This window comes from Pan troglodytes, chromosome X (genome assembly GCF_028858775.2).
Source record: "Pan troglodytes isolate AG18354 chromosome X, NHGRI_mPanTro3-v2.0_pri, whole genome shotgun sequence".
Lineage (NCBI taxonomy): Eukaryota > Metazoa > Chordata > Mammalia > Primates > Hominidae > Pan > Pan troglodytes.
In genome coordinates this window covers 17,482,650-17,491,559 of record NC_072421.2, presented here as the reverse complement: position 1 = coordinate 17,491,559, position 8,910 = coordinate 17,482,650, and the positions used below count along the sequence as shown (strand labels likewise).

At 45.6% G+C, this 8,910-nt stretch overlaps 1 pseudogene; it reads left to right on the top strand.

Annotated features, from left to right (window-relative positions):
• Window positions 1-754: 754 nt before the first annotated feature.
• On the top strand, window positions 755-5,372 carry LOC738186 (solute carrier family 35 member C2-like; annotated as a pseudogene).
• Window positions 5,373-8,910: the final 3,538 nt, after the last annotated feature.

Here is an 8,910-nt window from a genome sequence, read left to right as displayed (position 1 = left end):
GCATGAAAATACTGGCCGGGCGTAGTGGCTCACGCCTGTAATCCCAGCACTTTGGGAGGTCGAGGTGGGCGGATCACCTGAGGTCCGGAGTTCGAGACCAGCCTGACCAACATGGTGAAACCCCGTCTCTACAAAAATTAACTAGGAATGGTGGTGGGCGCCTATAATCCCAGCTACTCAGGAGGCCGAGGCAGGAGAATTGCTTGAACCCGGGAGGCGGAGGTTGCAGTGACCCGAGATCACGCTACTGCACTCTAGCCTGGATGACAGAGCAAGATTCCATCTACGAAAGAAGGAAGGAAGGAAGGAAGGAAAAAAGGAAGGAAGGAAAATATGAATATAAGAAAGATATAGTCCCTACCTTTGAGGATCTTAGAGTCTACCAAAAGGGAGACGGGCATGTTAACAAATGAGCACTAAAGTTATTTAGGTGCAAAATTAAAAATCTGGGCCAGCACCGTGGCTCACACCTGTAATCCTAGAACCTTGGGAGGTCGAGGCGGGAGGATTGCTTGAGCCCAGGAGTTCGAGACCAGCCTGGGCAACATAGCAAGATGTTAAAAATAAAAATTTAGCCAGGCATGGTGGTGCGTGCCTGTGGTCCCAGCTACTCAGGAGGCTGTGGAGGGAGGATCCCTTGAGCCTAGGAGGTCGAGACTGCAGTGAGCTGTGATCATGCCACTGCACTCCAGCCTGGGTGACAGAGCAAGACCCCGTCTCAAAAAACAAAAACAAAAAAACTGCATGTGGCTCTATGACTTCCAAAGAAATGAATGTTCAATTCTATCCAGAGCAGAGGGTAGGCTTCTTTGAGGAGGTAAATCCTGTTGTGTCTCTAAAGATGTTCAAAGATCAATGGTGGGTTAGTCTGTGGGACTCAGGGTGGGGGATTATATGCCAGTTGAACCAGCAGGAGCAATGATACAGGGTGTGGAGCAATGATACAGTGTGTGAAATAGCAAGGTGCATTCCCCATTAAAAAAGCTCTGTGTGCCCATTCTCTAAAGTTTTGAGGTGGGGAGAAGGCATTATAGTGAGATAACATATAGCAGGTAGTCATGTATCACAGCTAAGGACTTTGAAATTTATCTTAGAGGGACGCAGAAGCCATGGGCTGGCCATTTTTATTTATTTCCTAGCCTAAATCGTCCTGATTCTGAGCAGCTACTATGGTCTATGATTACTGCAATAGATTGTTTTCAAAATGGGTACCATCATTCCCCTCCCTATATCCCTGCCTTGGGTAGATCTCTTCAAAATGGGTACCATCATCCCCCTCCCTATATCCCTGCCTTGGGTAGTTCTCTTCACTCTGACTCTTGAGCTTGGCCACGTGACTTGCTTTGGACAGTGGGGAAATAACAAACATGACACTTGGAAAGTGCTTGCACTGCAGTAATAAAGACACTATACACTATGATCCAGCAATAGGACTCCTTTGTATTTGATGAGTTGAAAGCAGGTCCACAGCAAACCTGCACAGAAATAATAAGAGTACATAAGGAAATTGGGAGAAACTAACAAACAAATGAACTAAATGTAAGACATTGACTGGAAACTGTTTCACAGAAGTTCAAAGACTATACATGAAAATTTATTAACTTCATAGTTAATTAGTAAAAACCAATATAAAAACACAAGATGATCCCATTTCACATACACTAGATAGACAAAAATAATTCATTAAAACATTAGATCGTTCCAATGTTGCCAATTATATGGAATAAATAGACACACGTGCAAGAATGGTGGAAGGGTCAACTCATACACTGTATTAGAAATTACTGGTAATCTTGAAGTTTCCCAGAACCTACAACCCAGCAAATTTTCTCTAATGTAGAATATTTGTTATGTATAGGCACTTACAAACTTAAGTATGGTTCGAACATTTTTCATAAGAGAAGAACATAAAATCATAGAAAGCCAAATACTATAATAAATGGAATGGATGAGCAAATTGGGTTGTCCAAGACTCAGACACCAGCAGGTGTGAAATATCCTAGGGGGAAAAAACAAAGGGATGCCAATCCATTTACTTCCTTTCGTGGAAAGTGCAAATGAGGCAACATTAAATAAAACACTGCTTGGTGATAAATAGTGGATAGTAAAGCCATAAAAAATATCCACAGAATGATAGATAGTGGTCACCTCTGATGACAGAAGGCAAATGAAGTCAGGGTAGAGCACCACAGGGAGACTATGAAATGCCCAATGTCTGTTCATTACTGTGAGCCTCCAGTCTAAAGAACTTTATATGATGTTTATCTAAATGTAAAACAGAACATTTTATGCATTTTTCTGAATAAGATATAATTTATTATACATATAGGCCGGGCACAGTGGCTCGTGCCTTTAATCCCAACACTTTGGGAGGCCGAGGCAGGCAGATCACCTGAGGTCGGGAGTTTGAGACCAGCCTGACCAACATAGAGAAACCCTGTCTCTACTAAAAATACAAAATTAGCCAGGCATGGTGGCGCATACCTGTAATCCCAGCTACTCGGGAGGCTTAAGGCAGGAGAATTGCTTGAACCTGGAAGGCGGAGGTTGCAGTGAGCCAAGATCGCACCATTGCACTCCAGCCTGGGCAACAAGAGCAAAAAACTCTGTCTCAAAAAAAAAAATTATTACACATATATAAAGAAAGACTTAAGCACTAAAACTATAATTTATTTATTTATTATTTATTTATTTGAGACAAAGTCTCACTGTCGCCCACACTGGAGTGCAGTGGTGCAATCCTAGTTTACTGCAACCTCCGCCCCCCGGGTTCTAGCGATTCCCCTGCTTCAGCCTCCCCAGTAGCTGAGATTACAGGCGTGTGCCACCACGCCTGGCTAATTTTTGTATTTTTAGTAGAGACAGGGTTTTGCCATGTTGTCCAGACTGGTCTCAAACTCCTGACCTCAAGTGATCCAGCCGCCTCAGCCTCCCAAAGTGCTGGGATTACAAGAGTGAGCCACTGCACCCGGCTAAAAACTATAATTTAAAAAAAAGAAAGTCCTTGCACTTTGGGGTTTTTCCTGGGACCCATGCAGTCATCACCTTGTGGACAAGGCCAGGATGCCCTTCCAGAGACATGTAATCCAGTCACCTTCATCACTGTAGCCAACAGCCAGCACCCACTCCAGATATGTGAGTAATGCATACTACATCAATCATTTGTATTAATGCATAATCGTTAGGGAAACTCAGAATGCTAGAGAGAAGGAGACGTGTCACTCATAATTATACTACCTAAATATAACTACTATAAGCTTTTTTAGTATTTTTATTTCCAATTTTTTTTAAAGTTTTTTGAGACGGAGTTTCACTCTTGTTGCTCAGGTTGGAGTGCAATGGTGCAATCTCAGCTCACTGCAACCTCTGCCTCCTGGGTTCAAGCCATTCTCCTACCTCAGCCTCCCAAGTAGCCAGGATTACAAGTGCCCGCCACCACACCCGGCTAATTTTTTGTATTTTTAGTAGAGACAGGGTTTCACCATGTTGGCCAGGCTGGTCTCGAACTCCTGACCTCAAGTGATCTGCCTTCCTCAGCCTCCCAAAGTGCTGGGATTACAAGTGTTAGCCACCGCGCCTGGCCTATTTCCAATCTTATCTGCCCAGATTTCTCTATATGGTTATAATCAATATATATGGACAGTTTTGCAGCCCGCTTTTTAATTTGTATTAAACAAGTATATCTCCTGCCAGGCACAGTGGCTCACACCTATAATCCCAGCATTTTGAGAGGCTGAGGCAGGCAGATCACTTGAGGTCAGGAGTTCAAGACCAGCCTGTCCAACATGGTGAAACACCGTCTGTACTAAAAATACAAAAACTAGCCAGGTGTTGTGGCAGGTGGCTGTAATCTCAGCTACACGGGAGGCTGAGGCAGGAGAATCACTTGAATCCAGGAGAAGGAAGTTGCAGTGAGCCGAGATCGTGCCACTGTACTCTAGCCTAGACGACAGATCAAGACTCTGTCTCCACAAAAAAAAAAAAAAAAAAAAGTATATTTTTGTATATGTTACACTTTAAATATACCATGTTTAATGGCTGGGTAATAGTCCATCTGATCTGGCAAATGAACTATAATTCCTTCGCTGTTGTTGAAAAATTAGGTATATGATGTAATAAACCTTTAAAAGCTTTAAGAGTAGGCACCCTAGTCAGAGCAGACCTGGGGACCTGTGAGCCCTGCACCCAGTTAACCGCTGAAGGGGTTGGCTCAGGCTACCGGCCCCTTTGGTGAGAACTCTGCCTGGGGCTCCGCTGATGGTTCTGAATCATGGAGGTGAAGAGGACTTCTATAGCCAGGTGACGTTCTTGTTGAAAGCCACAGTCTACCTCAATCGGCTCTTCCTGCAAACTGTCTTTAAGAGAGGTGCCTGCCCCCGCTGATCCAGGAGCTAGGGCGTAGCAGCTTCCATGGATAGGGAGGTGGGCCCTCTTGTGACCTTTGGGTGGAAGGCAATGTTGACTATGCTTCTGCACTGGCAGGCATCGCCTTCCACAATGAAGGGCGCTGGTTGAATGATCCAGCCACAAGACCCTTGTGGTGCTGAGCTGGACCTACTACCTCAGAAGAGTGGCTCCCACAGCACTGGCAACAGCACTTGACATAGGGTTGTCCAAATGGAGCTTCACAATAACCAAATCTTTAGCTGTCCTCTTCATCATCAATCTTCTCTCTGATCTCCAAGCTGGAGGAGCTGCAATGACACTGGTCCTTGTGATCCTCCTCATCGCCGGGGGTCTCTTCATGTTCACCTTCAAGTCCACACAGCCCAATGTGGAGGGCTTTGCCTTGGTGCTGGGGACCTTGCTCATTGGTGGCATTCGCTGAACCCTCACCCGGACATTCCTGCAGAAGGCTGATCTTGGCTTCCAGGATTCCATCGACAGCATGTTCCACCTGCAGCCACTCACGTTTCTGGGGCTTTTCCCTCTCTTTGCTGTATGTGAAAGTCGCCATTTGTCCATGTGTGGGGAAATATTTCATTTCCAGGATACAGGGCTGCTCCTGGGGTACTTGGGAGCCTCTTCCTTGGTGGGCATCTCACCTTTGGTTTGGACTTCTCTGAGTTCATCCTGGTCTCCAGACCCTCCAGCCTCACTCTCTCCATTGCTGGCGTTTGGAAGGAAGTGTGCACTTTGCTGTTGGCAGCTCATCTGCTGGGTGATCAGATCAGCCACCTGAACTGGCTGGGCTTCCTTCTCTGCCTCTCAGGAATATCCTCAAAGCCCTGCACTCCAGAGGTGATGACAGCTCTGAACCCTTGAAGGGGCTGGGCTCCAGTTCCCACCTGGAGCCACTGCCCTGAAGCGGCCAGCAGGAGGAAGATGACAATGGGGAGGAGGAGTACTTTATGGCCCAGAGGCAGCAGTGACCAGCCAAGGGGAGCAGCTTGAAAGCAGGCCACTCCCCACTAACACTTGGCAGTAGCTCAGGGGACCTGGGTGGCTGGCTCTTCATGGCAGCTGGGAGCAGTGGGCCGGGAGTCACCCGGGCATGACCATGTGGTGTGGCCAGGTCAGGGACTTGTGGCTCCTGCCCCTCCCTTTGGAGCATGGTCAAACAGAGAGGGTGAGCACCAGGCCAGCTTGGGACCTGGCCAGAGCTGGGCCCAAGCTGTGCTAGAATCACAGCAGGAGATGGGAGTGGGCTGGTTCTCCTCAACTATTTCCCAGACTCTGACAGCCAAGTCTCATTTCTGAGGCTTAGCAGCTTTCTAAGGGGACTGGATTTGGACTGCAGAGCAACTGGGAAGGGGATCTGGAGAGGCTGGGGCCCTCATCACCTGGGCAGCATCTTTTCTCAGACAGCAAATTTATTTATACTTTGGAAATACATGGTTCACGGTCCAGAGAAATGGAACAAAAAATCCCTCATAAGCATAAAAGTTTCTTCAACTTTAGGATTATTCCATATAACATTCTCATGAAGCAGAGCAATTGGATCAAAAGGTGTGAATATCATTGAGGGCCAATACACATCACCAACTCACATGAAGGATTTCATACTAGTTTACACACCCATCAACATTGTCTGAGTGGTCATTTCACCAAAGCCTCAAAGGCCCCATGGGTTTCTGTAGTTGTTCATTTTGTTTTGTTTTCTATCTTTTTTAATTTGGGTGAGAAATTAATTCTGGTTTTCATTTTAATTATTTCTTCAATAATTAATAAGGTGGAAGTGTTAGAAAGTCACATTTTCCAGTGCCTATCAGAGCACTAGGCTAGTTGATTTAAGTTGTGTTAAAATAACTTTCTTCATATCCACACAATAGCTGCTTCCAAATTTCCATATAGTGTCTAGAAATAGCTATCTGTTTGAATCTGTATTTGCACAGCAATTTCAAAATATTGAGAAGATGTCAGTTGTCTATAACTAAGAATAAGCCTATCCAGTGAAGATTATTCGGGGGAGACCTAAACTCCCAAGCTACCCATTGGTATTGCCAGGAAATCCACACCACAATATTGCTGCAATTTATACATGAGTACCCTAAGCCTTGGAGGTTTTAAGAAACTTGCCTGGCTGGGTGTGGTGGCTCACGATTGTAATCCCAGCACTTTGGGAGGCAGAGGTGGGAGGATCACTTGAGTCCAAGGGTTCAAGACCAACCTGGGCAACATGATGAAACTCCATCTCTACAAAAAATACATAAATGAGCCAGATGTGGCGCATGCACCTGTAGTCCCAGCTACTAACTAGGGAGGCTGAGGCAGGACCGTCCCCTGAGCCTAGGAGGTCAAGGCTGCAGTGAGCCATGATCACACCAGTGCACTCCAGCCTGGGCAACAGAATGAGGAAGAAGAAAAAAAGAAAAAAGAAACTTTCTCAAGAGTCCTGTAGATATATAAACCTCAGAGAATGTAAATAGACGATCAGAGCAGAGTGGATGGGGGTCCTCAGTTCATAGAACAAAAATCAAATTAAGTAGCAAGAATGACATAACATCGTTACAAGATCTTTCTGGTACATCTCAAATACAATCACTTCCTATATCTCTACTGCTACTACCCCATCCAAAGCACATCCTCTCTGTCTCTGCTGGATTACCACAGTAGTCTGCAAACTAGTTTCCAAGTCCATCCATAATCCTCTACAGCTTACCTTCTACATGTCTCCTAAAGATGTTAGCAATCTTCTTTTTTGTTTTTGTTTTTGTTTTTGTTTTTGAGATGGAGTCTCGCTCTGGCCTAGGCTGGAGTGCGGTGGTGCAATCTCGGCTCACTGCAACCTCTGCCTCCTGGGCCCAAGCGATTCTTCCGCCTCAGCCTTCTGAGTAGCTAGGACTCAGGCTCATGCCACCAAGCCTGGCTCATTTTTTTTTTTTTTTTTGTATTTTTGGTAGAGACGGGGTTTCACCATGTTGGCCAGCCAGGCTGGTCTCGAATTCCTGACTTCAGGTGATCCACCCACCTTGGCCTCCCAAAGTGCTGAGATTACAGGCATAAACCACCGTGCCTGACTGCAATCTTCTTTTTCCTTTTATTCATTTGGCAGTGAAGGGAACTTGCATAGGTGACTCTGGTCAGCTTCCTCTGACATCTTGTAGGTCCTCCCCACCCCCAGTGGAAAAAAAGAACCATAAGTACATGAGCCCAAGCTGACTCATTCCCCACCTGTAGGACTTGGGCTTTGCCCATGCCTGGGTAGAAAGAGCAGCCAGACCATCATCTCGGCCACCCGAAACAGTCTCCCTCATTCTCCCTGCTCAATTTCCAGCCTGCCAGATGGAGGGGTGTCTTGAGTACCTGCTATGGAACAGACACCATGTCAGATAATAGGTACAAGACAGTGAACAAGACACAAATGATTCTAGAATTTTGGCACTTACTTTCTAGCAAGGAATACTGACAAAAGTAAATAAACAAAGAAAATTCACGCAGTGTGATAAGCACTAGGAAGAAAGTGCAGTATGAAATTAGCCTAGAAAGTAATAGGGAGGGCAGTCAACTGACTTATATCGGGTGGTTGACAAAGGTCTCCCTGGGAAAATGACATTTAAGCTGAGACTCAAAGGAAGAGAAGGAGGAGTGGGGTTGGGGTTGTGGAGAGGCTGAAAGAGAACAGTAAGTTCAAAGACCCTAAGGTGGAATAAAAATGGGCAAACTCAGTGATCTGAAAGATCAGAATGTTCTTGGTGCACAGTGAGCAAAGGGAAGTTTGATACGAAACGTCCCTGAGATGTAAGCAGGAGTCCAATCACGTAAGGCCTTAGAGACTATGATAAGGAGTTTGGACTTCATTCAAGGTACAATGGAAAGGCATAAGAAGAGTTAATGAAGGGAAGAAAATTAATCAACTATCCCTTGATGTTTTATGAGAAATGGATTGGAATGTTCATGAGTGGTGTTGGGAAGACCAGGTGGGAGCCTGTGGCTCTGATCAGGTGAAAGTTAATGGTGGCTGGGACTGGGCTGGTGGCCATGAAGATGGAAAGAATTGGAGGGCTCTCAAGATACATTTTAGAGGTAGAATCAAAAGAAATTGCTGAAAAGGAAAATCCACATTCACCAAATACTAATAGATTCGTTTGTGTCTTTAGCAATTAAAAAATCACTAAACACCACTAGATCAAAATGGCAAAAAAAAAAAGAAAAAAAAGAAATGTAAAGACTGTTCTAGAAAGAAATGTTGGCCGGGCGCAGTGGCTCATGCCTGTAATCCCAGCACTTTGGGAAGCTGAGGCGGGCAGATCACAAGGTCAGGAGTTCGAGACCAGCGTGGCCAGCATAGTGAAACCCAGTCTCTACTAAAAATACAAAAAAATTAGCTGGCATGGTGGCGGGCACCTGTAATCCCAGCTACTTGGCAGGCTGAGGCAAGGAGAATCGCTTGAACCTGGGAGGTGGAGGTTGCAGTGAGCTGAGATCACATCACTGCACTCCAGCCCGGGCGACAGTGCAAGATTCTGT